This window comes from Paramisgurnus dabryanus, chromosome 8, assembly GCF_030506205.2.
Source record: "Paramisgurnus dabryanus chromosome 8, PD_genome_1.1, whole genome shotgun sequence".
In the NCBI taxonomy this organism is placed as follows: Eukaryota; Metazoa; Chordata; class Actinopteri; order Cypriniformes; family Cobitidae; genus Paramisgurnus; species Paramisgurnus dabryanus.
The window spans coordinates 12619269-12640639 of NC_133344.1; the positions used below are offsets into that span (position 1 = coordinate 12619269).

The 21371-nt window shown below is 40.7% G+C and overlaps 1 protein-coding gene across 6 annotated transcripts in view; it reads right to left on the minus strand.

The window, feature by feature from the left end:
- The window catches only part of robo2 (roundabout, axon guidance receptor, homolog 2 (Drosophila)), a 460836-nt gene that overhangs the window by 200306 nt on the left and 239159 nt on the right, over nt 1–21371 (minus strand). The window lies entirely within an intron of this gene.

A 21371-nucleotide genomic window follows, 5' to 3' on the forward strand; every position in this document is an offset into this window, starting at 1 on the left:
ACTCATCTCTCAGGCCTCAAGCTGTATTAGTCATAAACGCATACAGTACCAACAAAGGTCCACAGTTAACACCAGGATTTCAAATGATATCTATTAAAAAACAAAGAACGGTCAAAATACTGACACTACACACACACACAAATTTATGATCACATGCAGAACGCCAGGAGACGGAGACACAAGAAAAGATGAATAAATAGAAGAAAAGAGATGGAGACAGAGTCAGTCTTGTGTGTCTATGTGTGTTTGTGTGTGATTGTATCCTCAATTCAGGAGGTTTCAAATTGCTGTTACACACCATTCAAAAACACACACACACAGTGGGAGACAAACTCCTTAGACAGACAGACGCAAGCTGTATTCACCTGATGCCAGAATGCCGCCTGTGTCTGTGTGTGTAAAAGTAGAGAGATAGAGAGACAAAAAATAGACAAAAGCTCACTGCAGGACAACCACACACGCGCGCGCGCACACACACACACACACACACACACACACACACAGACACACAAACAAAGGGGCCAGTGATGGATCAAGCAGTACTGTAGCTCCTGAAATCTAATTTTGAGGAACTGTTCACCAACAACATAAAATGTATAAATCAGTTACTCTCGTGTCATTTCAAATTCTCATTTTTCTTACGTAATCCAATCTCTTGATAGAAGTATTTGGTGAGGTTGTGATGAATTCCTACAAAGTGAACCACACAAAAATTTACAATTATTCAAAAAAGCTAAAATGTACAAACTCTGGGAAGTTTTGAAACTTGGAAATTACGGGAATATATGGAAAATATGGCACACGGATGAGAACACTTCAGATGCCGATGTATGTGTTGATGTTTATATATTATACCGTTTGTATAAATTACCCAACATTTTTCAATTAATTCCCTTTAATAACTTCCGTTAAGTTTCTAACTTGGAATATTTGCAAAATTAAAGAGCCCCTATTTTCCGATTTTTAGGGGTGTAGCGATTAACCGTGCAAATTCGCGTTTTCTCAATGAATGAATTTGAATGAATTACGGCGAAATCCAGGCACATCGAACGCCAGGGGGCGCTCCCGTGCAGAAACTCCCTTTGTGCCACAGAAGAAGTAGCATTACGAACACTATTACAGGAAATGTCTACAGGAATATTTATATCACTGTTCTCCAAATTGTTTCAGGTATTTTCATGATAATAAAGAATATTTTAAATGATTTTGTTTAACGAGCTTTTTTAAATGCACGTTGTAAACGACTTCGACTCGTTATGATTTAGATTGATAAGAAGGACTTCCTACTGACCAAATGCCGTAGCTGTGCATGAAACAAAGAATCGCAGCCTTGCGATTCAGAATCGATTTCATTTTTAATGGGACACACGGTTGAATCGTTACATCCCTATCTATTTTACATTTCCTTTGGTGTGTAGGTGTGTATTAGTACATGTTAATGATATGCAAAAGGTACAAACCCCAAAGTAAATGATGACGCGAGTTATGGTCTTCAACGTAAATCTCTTTTCTTGGACAACAACAAACACAAGGATTGTAGGCAACAGTTTACTTCCTGGGATTGGTGACATGGACAAGACCGACATTATCATAATTCCTCCCGCTTTGACTCACAGCCTGTAAGTTAACTCCTGTTAGCATTGCATTGTGAGCAAATCTTTCAAACATGGTAAGGAGCGTCACATTTCCGGCTGACGTCAGAGATATTCAAGCCAATCACTACGTACAGATTAGCTGGCCAATCAGGAACACAGAGCTTTTACAAAATCAGTGCGTTTCAGGAAGAAAAGAAAATCTGGAGCTACGAAAATATACGGTATCTGGAAAATAATGTGTTTTTTTACAATAAAACATGCCAACACATTGTATTATACCAAATACACAAAATAACATCATTTTTTCCCAATGAAATAGGTGCACTTTAAAGATTGTGTTGACCTTTCATAGGTTAACAGTCTCAGCCCTCTTTCTTCTATTGTATAAGAAAGATCATCCTATACATTTACTACATCACATCTTCAAAGATACCAAACAAAGTCATAAAGGTTTGTAAAGGTGAGTCAACGATGACAGAATCGACTCAAATAACAGTTCATTCTCTCTCTCTCTCACACACACACAATACGAGATACAGCTATTAACAACACCTGTTCAAACCCTTCATCTATTCAGGGCGTTTTTAACTGCTGTACAAGCAGTAGCTGGTTTCCCCAGAGCCCAATCAAAAAAGATTTGTTTTGGGACGGCGGTGCGAGTGTGTGTTTGTGTGTCTAACCTCAAAGCATGCATCAACCGAATGAACTCCGCCGAATATTGCCATAAAAGAATGTAGGTCAGAAGGAAGAAAGATCCCACTTTGGTGAACCCACACAATGCTCAACAAAACCACAAATACACACACACACACACACACACACACGTAGTTGCCTGGCAGCCACCTCTAGGGTCTAATAAAACAAACTGCAGTGATGGAGTGATAATGAGAGCAGAGAGATGTGACGGTCTGTGAAAAAATACACCGCTCGCAATTCTGACGCTTTAGTCGACACATCCACGCACACTTTATGTGCTTTGTTACATTAATGGACAAGTGGAGTAATTGCACGGTGATATATTAACACCCACAATCGACACAGACTTAACAACGTCAGCATTATTGATTAAGAGATCATTTAGATAATGCATCTATTTTTCGTAACACTTGTAATGCATTGAAGTACCATGGTACCTCTATAAAAGCAATGCAAATTGAGCCAACCGGTGCAAAACTGGTTTCAGCAGCAAAATAAAAAAAAAAACGGCTTTCATGGAGCAAACTTAACTTTTCCGGTACACTACCACAATGAATCAATAACAACAGAGTCCTTTTAGAGTAGTTTATTTCTGATTACAAGCAAAATAAACAAGAAGTAGATTATCTTAGTTCAATTCATAGCTAAAGCGTATCAAAAACTACTCTGAGCTAACGTTACTGTGTAAAATCAATGAAGACAATGTTAAAGGGACACTCCACTTTTTTTTGAAAATATGCTCATTTTCCATCTCCCCTTGACATAAACATTTGATTTTTACCATTTTGGATCCATTCAGCTGATCTCCGGGTCTGGCGGTACTAGGGATGCACCGAATCCAGGATTCGGATTCGGATTTGGCCGAATACTGGGCTTTTTGACGGAGTTCGGGTTCGGCCGAATCTTAGATTTTTTTTCCACCGAACCGAAACCCTAACCTTGCGCTACGCTGGTCGACGTCACGCGGCCGTTGATTACACACATCAGGTTGCTTTCATTTTGCTTTGCAGTCGGGTTATCAAAATGCATCCCCGCCCTGCCCGTCGGGCTATCTTGACTTATAGGGAGGAAAAAATATATTTAAATGCTTATGTATCCTCTCACAGATTTAGATGGGTAATTGTGGTGCATGAAATTCAGGCATTGGGTATTTAAATTGCGTTTGAACGCGCGCTCGAGTTTTACTTTCACTTTCGCGATCGGGCGAAGCCGCAGTACAGGAAGCAATCCGTACTGATTTGTCATGGATTTTTGTGCAAATCCTCCAACTTCGTCCTGTCAGTCATTACTATCCTCACGTCAGAAAATTAAATCTCTCGCAGCAAGCTTTAAAGTGATATAGATTGTACGGGCAGTGAAGAGAGTGACGCAGAATCGCCCTTAAAGCGACAGTAGCCCCTGTTTTTCTGATCGAAAAAATTATCCAATCTCTAACTGGATGATCCAAACTGTGAGTTTTGTGAACCACTAAACCACTTTTAAATGGTGGGTATATCTGGTGTGGGGATGAGCAGGAACAGTTGGTTTACATGGAAATCCAGTTTTTTTGTTTGTTAAAAAACCAACAGCATCAAAACAACAACAAGAATAGCAGATTACACATTGTGGTTAGAGGACCTATTGGTTTTGTATTGGCAAAATTTCGGCTACCAAAAACTGAAGAGTGCCTGCCCGAAGGGCTACCAGGGATTTTGAAATTTGGCGAACCCTGTAATGGAATAAGAATGCGAGTAGGATTCGGTATTCGGTTTCGGATTCGGCCGAATCTTAAACAGTGGATTCGGGATTCGGCCGAACCCAAAAAATCTGGATTCGGTGCATCCCTAGGCGGTACTGTTCCACTTTTAGCATAGCTTAGCATAATCCATTGAATCTTATTAGACCATTAGCATCACGCAAATCGAAATTTTCTTAGTTTAATAAATTTTCTTAGTACACGATGTAACTACAGAAGAGTCAAGTTTAAAATACAAAAAATATCAAAACTCTTTGGTTATTTTTAACATGATGCTAATGGTCTAATCAGATTCAATGGATTATGCTAAGCTATGCTAAAAGTAGTACCGCCAGAAACGGAGATCAGGTAAATGGATTCCAAAACGGTAAAAATCAAATGTTTAACTCTAGGGGAGCTGGAAAATTAGCATATTTTCAAAAATAGTGGAGTGTCCCTTTAACTACAGATCGGCTATCAAACCTCCCTTCACATAGAGGTGATCCATCATCGCCATCTCTCCTCGTCTTTAGAAAACCAAAACATTTGTTATTTTCGACGATGTATTTGTTGTATGAGTTCAGTTTAGCCACTAGCCAGACATTTAAACAAACAGAGACAGGAAGTTAAGGGCCGTCTAGAAGCTTGACCGCAACAACATGCGTGTATCCGATAAAATCATCTATATGGTTGCTAGGAAATGGAAATAATGTATAGGAAATACTCATTTAGGAGCATGTACACCAAAGCATTTAAACGTGTTGAAAAGCGCCAGGCGGATGCCAACTGTGGGCGCTTGCCAGCGTTTTTCACCAAGCGCTTCGGTTCCTATGATCCTTTTGCTTTGTTTATCATTGAATGATGTGCCGGTTTGTTGTTGTGATATTTGTTCCGCCCCTCTTCAACTGTGATTTGACAGCCAAGTGAGAAGTGACTTTGGCGAGCTGGGTATTTCACCCAAATTTGAAAAATGTTCAACCCTTTCATTGAAAACAACTGAAAACATACAGCGTAAACGCCTTGGTGTAAACACCCTCTTTCTGATGATTTTATTTCCATTCAGTGGGATATAATGTGTGTGTTTGTTTGTTTATTCCTAAAAACCCAGATTAAACCCTCGCTGAAACAGGGACAACATGCAAACTCCACACAGAAAGACACCTGACATAGCCGGGGCTCGAACCGGGGACTTTCATGCTTTGAGGCAACACTGAGAGACTGCTGCCCCGTGTGTGTGTGTTTATTTGGGGGGTCGGTAAGCATTCGCTTACACGGGCGCAAAATAAATATGCAGGTATTAGTTCTGGCATGGCAGCCAATCAGAAAAGCGGCTTTCGTTCAAGTGGCCAAACAAACCCATTTGACACTGTTCACCACACACACACACATGCACACACATATACACACAAACACGCGATGCTTGCACAGCCATGGACATGCATACAAATGCAGCTTAATGGAAGCGCTAATGTGGAAACATTCACAACATATTAACTCACACTGAAGGTTAAAATATACCCAAATAAACACATAAACAGGACGCTTGAATTACACACACAATGTACACAAGCAAATTTAACGCAAACACATAAAGATTAAGATTGAAACGCACACACATGGCAGTTCAATGACAATAAGATCACATATAGCAGTGTTAGTGTGGTATTAGTAGTTTTAGATGGGTTTATGATAAATAATGTGATTTATATTATCTGTCCCCTCGGAGGTGAAATGACCCCTAAACAACCCCAGGATCGATCAATACAATCATCCTCACATCACTGATGTACTGAACACATAAATATTCTATCAATCCACCAATCTCTCTCTTCATCTCTCTCTCTCTCAGATCATTTATTCACCCCTGCTGTATGGTAACTACCGTAGTATTTTATTTTTAAGGAGGGTTGTTTCGAATTTCTTGCATTTTTATGGGTTTAATATCAAAATGAGCAACTCATGGCAATTCATAATTCGTTTTACCAGGTGGCCAGTTTGTATGAATATGTACAATCTCATTTATATGTTTTACTGTTATTGATGCTGGAATTAGGGGCGGGGCTTCTTTAAAGGGCACCTATGGTCCGATTCACGTTTTTACATTTCCTTTGGTGTCTTTTGTAGGCAACAGTTTACTTCCTGGGATTGGAGATGTAGACATGACCGACATTATCATAATTCCTCCTGCTTTTGACTCACAGCCTGTACGTTTACTCGTCTTAGCATTGCATTGTGACCGAATCCTTCAAACATGGTAAGGAGCGTCATATTTCAGGCTGACGTCAGAGGCCAATCACAACGTACAGATTAGCAGAAAAAAAAATTGTTTTTTGAACCATAAACCACGCAAACACATTGTACAATACCAAATACACAAAACAGCGTCGTTTTTAGCAATGAAGTAGGTGCCCTTTAATGCTAATAATCAATATTGTTGTATGACTCGCTTTGAAAAAATTTGTACAAATGAAATACTTACAAAGTCCTAAAAGAGCAAATTGTATTTACCCATAATGCTTTGCAAAGTTAAACTACACACCCTAAAACATTGACTTGCCACTACTTCTGAAAAGTAGTGAATTTTTCGACTGTAAATGCATTTCATTACTATAGTTAATCTTATATATACATTAAAAACAAAAAAAATCTGTAAGGTTTAAGTGACATGAGGGGAAAAATGATGACAAACTGTTTTCTGGATGAGCATGGCCTATTCCTGTAAGCAATTGGCATGCTGGAAAAGATTGAGAGATGGCCAAATTTTTTGAGCGAGAGAGAGAAATGAACAGGGCGAGCGTAACCCTTCACGCCTGGAGGGCATTGACCCGCCCCAATTAGACAGAAAGTGACAGCGTGTCCCTGACACAACCGAACCGAATGCTAACTGCTCCAGGACCCCTGCATCCCACTACCCCCGAATACCTTCTCCCCTCCGTTCCCCAGTAATGACCCACCAAGTGAAGGGGGAGCACGTTTGACTCTGACAGCGATGTCATGGCTGGCCAACTCACTGACATTTGAGCCTGTCAAGAGTTGCCACGGTGACCTGGCAAATCCATTGACCCCTTCTGGCCTCATGCGGATCAGAGACTTGGCGTGCCGGGGTACGATACCTCAGTGTGTTTGTGTGGTGCTCTTCTTATGTTATAGAGAAGAGGTCACAGTGGGGGACATGAGTTCATTTTCAGCTGTCATAAGATCTTAGGTCTGTTATGTGGCTAGACAAACATGTGAAGGCTGAAATGAAGAAAAAGAAAGTGCAATAGATGGAGAAGTAGAGAGAAGAGGAAGTGGCGGGTACCAGGTTGCCAGATGTCAGTGCAAGAGGATGCTGCGTGCATTAGGAGGTTCAAATAGGCAGCACTGGAGTAAATATGCAAGTAATGTAAATTCATCTGAATGTTCGGACAATATACAGGAAAGCCAGAAAAAAGTGCAACTAAAGAAAAGGCAGCTTTTTGTTTAGTGTTTGTGACACATCTCAGGACTACAGAAGCCAGCTGGAAACAGACACGACCACTGTCAGCTTCACAAAGATCAGAGCATTTATCAGTCCTGACATATTACTCTGGAGTGTACTAACAAACCTCCGCCCCTCTGCACTGCTCTGATTCGTGCCTTGACCTGTCACTCATCTACTATTACTTACAAAAAAAGGCACAGTTTGCAATGTTTTAGATGTTAAAATATTCCAACCTAATGTGGAGAGGCAACAACTGTATAAGTTTAATGCTACGTACACACCAAATGCGGGGAATCGCGTTACTCGCTGTAGATTACTCACGGGATTTAACTTTGTGTCTTGCGAATTTTTCGCTCGCGTTGAATATTTTCAACTTGGGAGAAGACGCGATTGAGGTGAATAGGGCATGTTTTCGCGGCAAACGCGCCACCCATATCGCGTCATTCGCATCACCCGAGGATGCGTCTGATCTTTGCATTGACTTTGTATATGTAATCTACTCGCACAAATCATTGAACTCGCGTCTGATGTGAACCCACAGTAAGTAAACACTGTAGAGCAACTGTTGGGTCCATCTGTTTGTCTGACCAATGGAAGACAGGAGTGGGAGTGTTTAAAAACCACACTCAAGATTTCAAGACAACAATTATGTTCTGTTTAATGGCATAGAAATGACAATCTGCACTAGTTTTGTAGTCCAAATCTAATAAATTTAAAGAATGAAATGGCCCAATGGTTAAAACTCTAAATTAGATCGGCCCATGATAAACAAATACTTTCAACTCAGCAATGAGTCGCTGATGTTGAGTTATTTGCAGATTGCTTACATTATGTGCTCAGCGTGAGGTTTCTTTGGCGAGGGAGCGGGGATCAGGTTGTCTTACAGTCCAGGCTGGCTGGCTGGCTCCACTTCCCCGATCCAAAAAGATTCATCTGAGCAGCGGGTGTCTGGAGTATCATCTCTCCGAGCAGCTGAGACCCGAAGAATCGCTGCCACTTTGGGATGGAGTGATGACAGGAGAGAGAAATTTAGAGGACGGAAGTGAAGACTGCAGCACAGCAGGGAGGCGGGGCTCATCCAGCCCGATGGCTGCCAGTCAAAAAAGTTGATGACAGCACAATGCTGGCAACGCCCACTTTTGCTGAGCTGCTTGCCAGACTGCCAAAATTGCCCGGGTTTGGAAAGAGGAGCCGAGTGAGGAAAAGCGAGAAGCGGGGTGAGGATTTTGCCCGAGGTAATCGCTATCCATGTGTGTGTGCGTGTGGACAGGGAATATTTATGATAATCAACACCCTGGTTGGCACCGTCGGGCGAGTTAGAGAGTCTCTGTATCCATCCAATGTCCTCCCTCCCCCAGTCACATCCTTAATCGAGTCAAGTGACTTATTAAAGCGTATGGGCAACGTGGGGCTAATTTCATTAGCTGCCTGCCGCGGCCCGATATCTGATTTGTGTGCCTATAGGGGGAGGTGCCGGGTTCAGGGATCGGGGGGAATGGTTATCATCTGTGGACCATTAGTACACAGCAATCAAAAGAGGTGGAGAAAAGGGAGGTTGGCAAAAAAGAGGGCAGACAAGAAGCGAAAGGTTAGTACAGATCGCATACATCTAGGGCTTTTTAAAGGGCGTGTATTAGATTTACATTTATGCATTCGGCAGATGCTTTATTAGAGGGCATTCAAGGTACTGTGTGTTTATCGGGATCGTGAATGTGACCGTGTCTATAAAAGGCTAAATAGCAGTGAATAATAATATTAATATTAAATAAGAGATAATAAACACCATTGTATCGACCATTGTGAATCCCAAATCAGTTTACCAACTACAAAAAGATATAGACAGATAATATCTGTAATCATCAACCGGGTATTGGCCATAATAAAGAAACGCTTTATAATCCCTATGTTTAAAAATTCCCCTGTATCACCCGCAAACAGATCTTTACTGTCCATTCAGTCTATTAGCAAAGGTTCAATCCCAGGTCAATCAATGGCCCAGCGGAGGTCATTTCCAGGGAATGACCTTTTATTTGCCTCTCCCTCCGAGAGGTCCCGCTATCACCCCGGCACACCGGACTCTCCAAGACTCTTCAATGGCCGTCAATTCAAAAAGGCAGAGCGGCTTACCACACAACACATGCTTTACACAGCAGAGATAAGCATTATGTTTGGGATTAGAGGCTGAGCTACAGGAAATCATTATCGGACTCTTCCTAGAGATCCTAAATGCTAGGGAGCCATTGTAGATTTGAGTACTGAGGACAGCAGCTATTGTACTGCACCCTGCGAATGAAGACGTGTGGTTTGTCATCCACCTGCTGAAAAAACACGGTTTTCAATATTATAATGCGAGACAATTTCGTTTTGCATAACGCTTGGTATTTGCTTTGCATAGATGCTGGCGGCGTTCAAGTGAATCTACAGTGCATGTGTTTTTGTTTGTGTGCTTATCTCCAACTAACCCTGCATGTTTATATGTCTCCAGCAGTCTATATATTTTCTTTGTGCATGAATTACCGGGGGTTTGTGTTTGTGCATGCAAGCCGATCTCCAGTTGAATTATAACGTCTATATTTGTGTAATTATTACTGCTAACAGAGACATAATTGTAGATTGCTACCCAATACTTTCTGCTGTGCTTGTTCGTCATCATTTCTGTGCTCCTTATAGGTGGTTCCAGCAGCAGTAACATAAACAACATAAACAGCTTTTGTGGACCAAACTTAACTTTCGTTAAGAAGATTATTTCTGATAACAAACAAAATAAAATAAAGTACCTTAATTAAATCATAGCTATAGCGTATCAACTACAACATTTAGGTAACTTTACTGATTACAAATTAATGTATACAATGTTAGCTACAGATCCTTAAATTCATTCCTGACTGCCAAATGTCTCTTTACAGAGCGGTGATCCATGCTCGCCATCTCTCATTGTGTTTAGAAAAGCAAAACTTTTATTTTCGACAAGGTGGTAAGTTTTTGCACTAACCAGACAGATAAACAAACACAGACCTGAAGTTAACTTCAGGCCAGGCGCATAACCGTGTGTTTGATGAACCTATCTAAGGACACAAATTGTTATTCGTAATGTGTCGGACACATAAATTATTTTTCCTGAAAATAGTTCCCTTGGTAACCTTCAATGGCAGGGGACTATTTTCGGGCACTGCGTAATATCATTGCGTTTGCTACAGCCATGTTACGGCAGCAAAGTCCTTGATTATTACGCCAGAATGAGAGTATAGTCCTGGCCATATCTGACTAGAAAATCGCAACTTTTAATTGTCCGTCGGTCTTAGTACACAATGTAACTACAGAAGAGTCAAGTTTTAAATAGAAAAAAATATCGAAACTCTTTGGTCATTTTTGAGCACGATGCTAACGGTCTAATTAGATTCAATAAATTACGCTAAACTATGCTAAAAGTGGTAGCGCCAGACCCGGAGATCAGCTGAATGGATTCCAAAACTGTAAAAATCAAATGTTTACCTCTAGGGGAGCTAGAAAATGCTTTTTTTTTTTAAAAAAAGCATATTTTCAAAAAAAGTGGAGTGTAACTTTAAGACTGTCCTGTGCCCACTATTAATGTTTTTTTCTTTAAAGATTCAAAGAGTCAAATGCATCAATTTGTCCATCACACACACACACACACACACACACATACATACACACTTACAAGATGATCGCTCACTGTCGCTGCTTTCATTTCCTCTGCAGGTCAGTAATCTGATATTAGACAAACACATCACACTAACACACACACATCAGATCTGAAAACACAGCAAAAGGCACAATTCACCCTCACTTAAATGCATTTAACCTGGAAAACAATGTGGCGGAGAAATTAAAGTGATTGATCAAGACAATTTAACCGAAAGTATCTCTGGGACCGGCGGGCACTTTACAGTATGACCGGCCCCTCCAGGCGCTTACAGACGAATATTGGATGCTTTGATCAGGACCGAGATGTGAAAAATGTGACAGATTATTCTCATAAAGGTTCAGCTTTGTTTATCAAGCTGCAGGACGCTGCAGGAGGACAGACACCAGTGAAAAAAGAAAGAGGAAGATCCTTCAGAGCTCAGTGGAAGCCTTCACATTGAGGTACACAACAACACAATCACCGCCGGTGAACTAACTGTACAAACATCTCCGAATTACAGTCGTGCCCTAAACGGTGTAGAGACAGGAGAACTGTGAGAAACAGTTTAGATAAAACGAAGCTTAGCATTTGAAAGGAACTGATCTGATTTCTATGCAGTTTGGCCTTTAGCCATAAGTCTATGCATGTGTGATGTATGGACAGCCAATCCATGTGTTTCTCATTCTCATGTTCGAGTTCATATGCGTGTGTGTCTATCAGTCCATCTGTTTGTCTCGCTGTCTCACTAGTTACAGTGAATTCATAAGCCTAAACAGATGAATGAGAGATCACTGTCTAAACAAACGTAACATTTACTTAACAAATGTAGACCATGCTATCCCTTAAAGGGACACAACACTTTTTTGAAAATATGCTCATTTTCCAGCTCCCCTAGAGTTAAAGACTTGATTTTTACCATTTTGAAATCCATTCAGCTGATCTCCGGGTCTGGCGATACCATTTTTAGCATAGCGTAGCATAATTCATTGAATCTGATTAGACCATTAGCATCGTAGCACAAATATATGCAGCGCCTGAAAATAGTCCCCTGGTAATGAAAGTAACCAAGGGGACTATATTCGGGTGTACCGTAATATCACTACGCCTGCTGCAGCCATGTTACGGCAGCAAAGTCCTTGATTATTACGCCAGAATGAGAGTATAGTTCATAGCCATATCTGCCTAGAAAATCACAACTTTAATTTTCTGTCGATCTTAGTACACGATTTAACTACAGAAGAGTGAAGTTTTAAATAGGAAAAATATCAAAACTTTTTGGTTATTTTTAAACGTGATGCTAATGGTCTAATCAGATTCAATGGATTATGCTAAGCTATGCTAAAAGTGCTAGTGCCAGACCCAGAGATCAGCTGAATGGATTCCAAAATGGTAAAAAAAATGGTAAGGCATTGTGTAAGCAGCACAAAAGGTTGTGGGTTCAATTCCTAGTTTACATACACTGATACAATTGTAGAAATTTAATGTTGGATAAAAGCGTTCGCCAAATGCATAAAGCACTTGGACTTTCACAATGCCTGTTTACACCTGGTATTAAGATGTGTTTTGGTTAATCGGATCACAAGTGGATGATGCTAAAGACAGGCGTGAAACGTTTTGAGCTCGTCCACATTCAGAGGTAGTCGAACACATATTCGACTGGATTGCTTTTGTGGTGTAGACGCGCATGTGGTCGAATGTGTTCGAGCAGCCACATAATGGACCAAACACAAATTCAAAGATGTGTGCGAGTACAAGTTTAATAAATGGGATAGTTAAACTCATGCAAAAGATATATGTAAACCTACTGACTATATTGGAAAAATAAACAAAAATGGCATGTGCATAATAATTTGAAACGCTGTGTACAAAGTCAATGCAAAGACATGAATATACGCAAACTCGCGTCCCCACACTCTATTCCCCTTAAACGCGTTTTCGCGCAAGTTGAAAATGTTCAATTCCAGAGAAAAAATATCGCATGACAGGAAGTTAAATCCGACAAGTAATCTAGAGCGAGGAAATCGGAAAACGTTGTGCAGCATGTTTACTAACAAAACTAACAGCGCACTCAGACCCTTATATTGGTTTGCGTAAATTTGCGTAAATTTAAACCCCCTCCAGTTCGCGTTTAAAAAAAGCAGGGACACAGACCACCCCTAAAAATAATCAGGATAGAAGTGGCTGAAGGTGTAAATGTGAATGTGTCTCTCTCATCCATTTGTTATCCAATCGACCAAAACCCATCCTAATACCACGTATAGACCGTTTCATCGGACGCATGCGCGCTGACGCGATACACGTCTGAATCCGAACTTTACTTCCGGTTTCGTTTTTTTTAATAGTCTGACTAGTTGCTAAACTGATCTCTTGAACAAATGCCTCATCATTGGTTTCCTAGATAATCTATGTGTTGTTTTTTGCTTGTTATATAAATAAACTACATTTAAAAAACTTTGTTGTTATTTATTTTTAGCGAAGTTTACCGGAAGTTACGTGCGGACCATGACAGCCACGTGTTTATGTTCTTACTGCTGAAACGGTCCATTAACACCCCCTAAGACAATTTATTGGAAGTAAGCATCAAAAACTTCAAGAACATTGTGGGTTTATGACATCACAACCACAAATTCATTAACATATTTCAATATAATGCCCACTTTAATGAAAAACAGCCTAAGCAATGCTAGTATATTGAGAATATCCAATCACAACAGAGAGATTTACATAATCTTAAAGGTACAGTAGCCAAACTAATTTGTTTAATCCTAAAGGGACACAACTGTTTTGTGAGCTTAACTATAAGCTATAAGAAAAGACAAATCAACACAAACACTCAGAAATAAACGCAAGGGCAGAGGTCTTCACTACTGACAAATTTTCTCATTGCGACCAACTCCGGGCCGCAGTGTGGACTGAGCGGCCGGTGTCCAACTCCAGCTGTTCTTCACATCACACTCATAAACTCTCAACCCTTCTAAAGGACCCCACACTGCCTATCAATTTCAAACACCAGCAGGAAGGGAAAAGGGAAGGAGGGAGCTCAGGTTTCATCCCCCCAAACATACTGCGGTATAGGAAGCTTAGATTACCCCTCCGCCCGACGTCCCTCCTTATGCAGCTGTCCCAAGAAGCAGAGAAACTCAAACTCAATATCTGCGCAGATATCAGCACACAGCCAACGCAGACGCATCATTATTAGCACTTAGCAGTGATTCTCAACTGAGTTCATAAAATGCCTTTTAATTTAGTTGTTTTGTTTTATTTCATTTCCTGACCAAAAGAGAACCGAACTACAAGTGTGAACACAACCCAAATGCCAACGTATTTTTCCATAGACAGATGATGTCATAGTTCTGGCAGATACCTTCAAAAATTCCCATCTTGATTAAGTTGTGTGCGTGCTATAGGTGACTAGAGCGCAGGGATCAAAACCACGTCATCCATCAGCGCCCCTGGAAGCGTTCTCTAACGATGACACGCCATAACACACACACATCATGCGAGAGTTTGCAACATCAGCACTCGGCACCTGCACTTTCTTTCTTCGAGAAAATAACCGATTGTGCGCTTCAACGGAGGGCTGAATCAATTTCCTCAGACCTCAGTACAGAGGCGTGGCTGAATTTGAGCTCTCGCAGGCACACATATGATGGATTACAGGCCTTGGTGAGGGTCCCGGGAGGCTTTGCTTTAGGGGTCACGGCAGACAGTGGTGGCGTATATGCAGGGGTGAGGGGTATCAGCTCTACACGGAGCTGCACGTTAAGGAATTGCGATGCCGGCTTGTCTTGGGGGTCTTTAGGGGTCATCGGATCCAATCCCAGTCACTGTCAGAATGCAGCAACCACATGGGAATCCATCTAACGGTTAGATGTTTTTGTTCTACCTAAATTTGCACCGAGGAACCACAGAGGAACTTCTCGCAGGTGGACTCCTGTCACAGACACACACCACCGTGTCTGCCGTGGCCTAGTAATGAAACGAAAGGATGGTCTGTAGTCAATAGTCTGGACTCTGATTGGATTTAAATGACCAATAGGAATGATTCGCTGTAGCTTCGGGCACTTTTTTGATGGCCGGCAATCATGTAATGGAGTTTTAAGTAGTTTAGGGTCACAGAGACCACACTGAATCAATGTAACACATGCACAAACACAATCACATGTATATACGAACAGCCAAAGAGGCAGATCTCACATACCCACACATGAACAAGATGCAAAGCTATGTATTACAATAATATGGATGCCTACAAGCCAACATGCATGTTTAAAACAAGTACAGCAACTGAATATTTACATCACAGCAATCAGATTAGGATTAAAATGAAACCAGGACTGGATATAAACAAAACAAACCGATAAACTAACGTAGCAGATATGTTTTACTTAAAAGAAAAAAAGGCAAATCTGAGTTAAATATATATATCTTCAGATCAAACAAAGGATCAACAAACAAAGCAGAAACATTGTTTACCAAAAAAAACATTAAATCCTTTCTGCTAATCCATGACAGCCATCTGATCACAAAGGGCTCTGTTAAATCCACTTGACTTCATATATCTGAAAGCACTACAGATTTCTATTAAAATCAACCTGCTTTTTTCTGATATTACTGAGCCAAAAACTCAACTGTAATAATACTTGATGCATTACACATTATTTTTTAAATGCAAAATATTAATCCTGACCTATTTTCAAGAGTGAACATCCACCAAATCCAGATCTGAAGCAGTAGTGATGTAGCAGTGTGGGTCTTCATATTTATTTACATGAACTTACTTATACTGTACACTGAAAAAACACCTTTTTTTAGGTAAGTGGTTGCAATCAATTTATTAAAGCTACATTTAAATGTTTTTATTTTATTTTATTTGTTTAAATGTAGCTTAAATAAATTGAATGTAAACCCCAATTTTTTTTTTTCAGTGTATATACACTCCCCTATAGGATTATTAGGAACACCTGTTCAATATCTCATTAATGCAATGATGTAATGGTGTGAGGGATGTTTTCTTGGCACACTTTAGGCCCCTTAGTGCCAATTGGACATTGTTTAAATGCCACGGCCTACCTGAGCATTGTTTCTGACCATGTCCATCCCTTTATGACCACCATGTACCCATCCTCTGATGGCTACTTCCAACAGGATAATGCACCATGTCACAAAGCTCGAATCATTTCAAATTGGTTTCTTGAACATGACAATGAGTTCACTGTACTAAAATGGCCCCCACAGTCACCAGATCTCAACCCAATAGAGCATCTATGGGATGTGGTGCAAAGGGAGCTTCGTGCCCTGGATGTGCATCCCACAAATCTCCATCAACTGCAAGATGCTATCCTATCAATATGGGCCAACATTTCTAAAGAATGCTTTCAGCACCTTGTTGAATCAATGCCACGTAGAAGTAAGGAAGTTCTGAAGGCGAAAGGGGGTCAAACACAGTATTAGTATCGTGTTCCTAATAATCCATCTGGTTAGTGTACATACACACAAAATCACAAAATTACAAGGGCAAATAAACATAACGTACACCACTATTAACTAGCAGCGGTATTGGTTATTTAAACTCTAAACTGGTCAGGGACAAAGGTTGATGGGCAATGCACATAACCTGTCCTTTTCCTGACAATAAGCAGTCGCCCAAGCACATTTTTAGTCGTAACCCCTATTTGTTTCACCAAGCTTTAATACTACTCTCACATTTAGACCTAAAATCCCGTAATAATCCCAATTTCTTCCTGTGTGTGTGTCTTGTTCATTGTAGAAAACAGAGAGAGAGAAGGAGAGCGAGAGAGACTTAAAAAGGTCATTATGTGACTTTGCTGGTGTCCAATGATTGATCTGCTTTCTACAGCACGATACCTTCACAATCTTATATATAGCAGCTCATCTTATTTTGTATCTCTCTCTCGCTTTCTCTCTCTCTCTCTCTCTCTCTCTCTCTCTCATACAAACAATGAAGAATCACTGAATATCATCTAGCCACGGAGCTCACCGATCATTCTTACACACTGAGATATGACAGTAAGATAAGCCTAAAATCTGCATGGCTCATGGCCGCTGCGTGTGTGTAATGTAACGCGTTGCTGATAAGCAGGTCGGTCTTTACAGTCTGTGTGCTGACTCCAGCACTGCAGATATACACCACTGACACATTCAATCAGGGATTTTATTTCGTTCTCCTTTATCATAGACCAGAGATCCTTCCTTCCTCCACGTCTCACCCTACCCCGCTCTTATCAGCCACCAACATTCCCTGTGGGCCGCAGACGCATCCTGACATCCATCTGCTTTCAACTTAATCACCAAACCCTTGCAGCGGCAGAATCCACCGCTCGTATCCTGGCCGGGATAACACGGAAAGTGGGTCAGAGGACCTGGATGTGAATATTTACAACCGGGCAGGATAGAGCAACTGTACAGTATGTGTGTGTATGTGATTTATTTACTTACACCCAGTATATTCAGCATCTACCAGCAAGATGTTAAAAGACGTTAAAGAGCACCTATTGTCCGATTCACGATTTTCCATTTCCTTCGGTGTGTAAGTGTGTATTAGTACATGTTAATGATATGCAAAAGGTACAAACCCCAAAGTAAACGAGGACGCGAGTTATTATCTCCAACGTAAATCTCTTTTCTTGGACTACAACAAATACACGGATTGTAGGCAATAGTTTACTTCCTGGGATTGGTGATGTAGACAAGATCGACATTATCATAATTCCTCCTGTAAGTTAACTCCTGTCAGCGTTGCATTGTGACCGAATCTTTCAAACATGGTAAGGAGCGTCACATTTCCTGTTAACATCAGAGGTATTCAGGCCAATCACAACCTACACATTTATGGGCCAATCAGGGACACAGAGCTTTTAAAATCTGTGCGTTTCAGGTAGAGAGTGAAATCTAAATGTACGGTACAAAAATATACGGTATGTGGAAAATATAATGTGTTTTTTAACCATAAACCATGCGAACACATTGTATTATATCAAATACACAAAATAATCTTGTTTTTAGCAATGAAATATGTGCCCTTTAAAAGACATATTTTTTTAGTTTAAGAGGTTGTTTACAGCTCTAAAGATAAGATTTTGCTCATACTGTACTATCAAGCCCTACCAGCTGTGCTCATCCAATCAGATTCATCCTCTTTTATTGGGTTTCACCAATGCCAGACACGCACTGGTACAGACAAACAGTTTGAGATTCATTTGAAAAGCTTTACACAATAAAGCAGAATTTCCCCCCACTAATAATTTAATCTTAACCAAATCCGAACGCTGCCAACCGATGCTCCTTAATTGCTGAAGTGGCACGCTCGAGCGTATCAAAGAAACCTTTTCAAACACGCCAGCCAATCGCAAACCGGTGGCCTTTTTACACACCAGCAATGGCATCTGTTTCACCCGTCCCTCATTTGCATACTTTTAAAAGGTTACAAGCAAACAAAATGGCACTTTTTTTCGCCAAGACTTTCCCACTTTTATTATCACAATCCATCAGCAGACCCAACACGCATTCACCGACAAAATAAATTCTCAATTAATGCCTTCGTGTTGAACAATCCGGTTGCCCCCGGACTTATAATACACCTGTACACCTGAGAAGAGATACAGCGGCTAATTAACATTTTCCTGGATGATTGTTCGCCCCAGGTGTGGGCTGTCACACTCTGCCCGTATACAAGCTCCGACCCAAGATTTCGTCGCTTTAGCAAATTTATTCAAAGCAGGGTTTGCCACGCTCTGACATGCTCTTTACAGTGATTTATGAACCTGCTCATTGACCCAGTTTATCCCAAGAAAGAAAGAGAGGGAGAGAACATGAGATGGGAGAAGCAAAAAATAATTTCGACATGCAATATATATTTACAGTATAGTGTGGTATCAATATTACTGCATGTTCAAAACTATGCACTTTTCTATCACACGTCAAGTATATACTTTTAGGCTGCAGTAGTAGCAAATTGGGATTTGGACGTTCATTCCCTGTCATAGCCACCTTTTCCCATTTTTTCCTCTTCTGCTCTAATTAAGAGTTTATAATGATGGGTAAAGGATTAATTCTTTTTGAGGTAGGCGGAAAGACACTTGGTTGAAAGTGTAATTTTTTAGGTTAAAATACCTTCTCCTGACAAAGCAGCAGACCCAAAGACAGCTGTAAGTGTTGGATTTACATTTAAAGTAAACTTTGTGGTGCTACCAAAACATTCTTGTGTTTATCCGAGCATCTCAACCAACCACAAATACTTACCACACTGGCCTAACCAATGGTGTGGGTTTAGGGGCGGGGCTATCAGTTTGCAATGCTGTTCAGAACTTACGCACTTCACCTTAAAACCGAAAAAGAGACCATTTCAAGCGGCAAGAGCAAACATGGGCCTAAAGACTTGAAAACAAGGTCATATAAAACTATTTACACATTTACCAACACATCTTCACGCCGTTTCTTTTAACTCCAAGGGACACAAACAAGCGTAACCAGATCTGTGTGTCTGCTTTGTTGTGTTACTAACAGTCAATTGTTAAAGACTACCGTTTGAGATAATCCTGCTCGGACGGACGCCTCCCCACAATCTGCCCTGATATTAATAATGCAGGGAGCTCTTTTCACAAGCCCCTCTTTGCTTCCTGCAGCCCAGCTTGGGGTCTCTCTGATCAGGCTGCTCCAGTGGTCCACGTCGAGCGCCTGGATGCAATCTGTTTCAACAGAGCCTTTCATTTAGCTAACGGGGGGCAGCACCGTAGACACCATGTAACGCAACAGGAGTTGACTCGTCGTAACTCGAGATGAAAAGTGATGGACTTGGTACTTGGTTATGTACAGCAACAAAACGTTTTTCACTTTGTATTTTCAGGCCAGTTGTATCTTGAAGTATCACATATACTGTAGATCGCATGCACACAGCTGGCTATAAATCAACATTTAACTCTTGAGAAAACAGCGCCGCTTCAGAATATTTCTACGAGGTGACAGATGAAACATATTTGGTTTGGCACGATACAAGGGCCGTATTGGTTTGGATTGGCTTTGCTTCTGAGATCGCTCGCCACTAAAGAGAGATTTTATGAGAGGAAACTGTGTAGCTGACGGTTTGAGTTGTGTTTCTTTCTCTAGTTTTAGTATCCACTATCATGATGATCACCTGTGTGACCCTTCACCTCTCACCTGACGGCCATAAAACATCCTACAGCTCATTTAAACTCGTCCAGTTTATTCTTGCTTAGCACTGTTAAAACGTAAAGAACAAGGGAGAGGGAGAGAAAAAAGAGAGAGAGAGAGGAATAATCGGGACTTCATCAATTTTTCATGAATTTTCATTTAGGCGAGGAGACCCCTCTTAGCGCGATCGATAGATCAAGCTGCTGTCACACAGTTAGCACCTGGGGGCTTCCAGCTCGCCTGTGAAGAGCCCAAAAAATGATCAGAGCAAACACACACCCCCTGCCAGAAACACACAAAACACCATGTCTGCCTTTTTAGATAGACTTTATAATCAAAATTGCCATTGTGCATCAACAGCTACAGGCTAACAATAAAAAAATGCATTCAAACATATTACAAAAAAATGCAACATTTAAAAATAACCTTTCCGGCAAAAACATACATTCACACCTACCATCTATGTTTTTTTTTATTAAGTATTTAACATATCAAATGTAGATGTATTCAAAATCTGAATAGCTTAAAAAATCCATCAGCTAAACACACACATTGTTGCATGGGGTCTTAGAGCCGGTTAAGTAATCCATTCATTCAATATTTATCATCATATCTTTATCTCATAATGGATCGGCTCTATTTTCATAACAATGCATAAGCGAGGGCTCTCTATTGATCAGCCTGGGTTTAAAACAGACTGTTTTCTTAGACAAGAGGTCTAGACTACAAATGTAACAGAGCAAATGCAATACTCTTTAATCTAGAATAAAGTGGCATCTTGGCTAGCTAGTTATGTGGCAAACACCCTTAAGACAACGAATACAACATATGTTTTTTGGCAACAACAGTCAATAAATTATCAAAGTAATGGCCAACATTTAAAACAGCATTAGATCCTGCCAATGGTTGGGAAAAGAAGGCCAGCTGACCTGTCATTCAGACTGGATCCTGATTGGCTTTGGGATTTGACCCCAGGGGATGTGCTCTTTTAAAATCCTAGTCAAACCATCAGGGACCCATCTTCAAAGCCAAACTCATCTACAGGTTGTCAATAAGGCACCTACCAAGCATCCACCATGTCTGTCG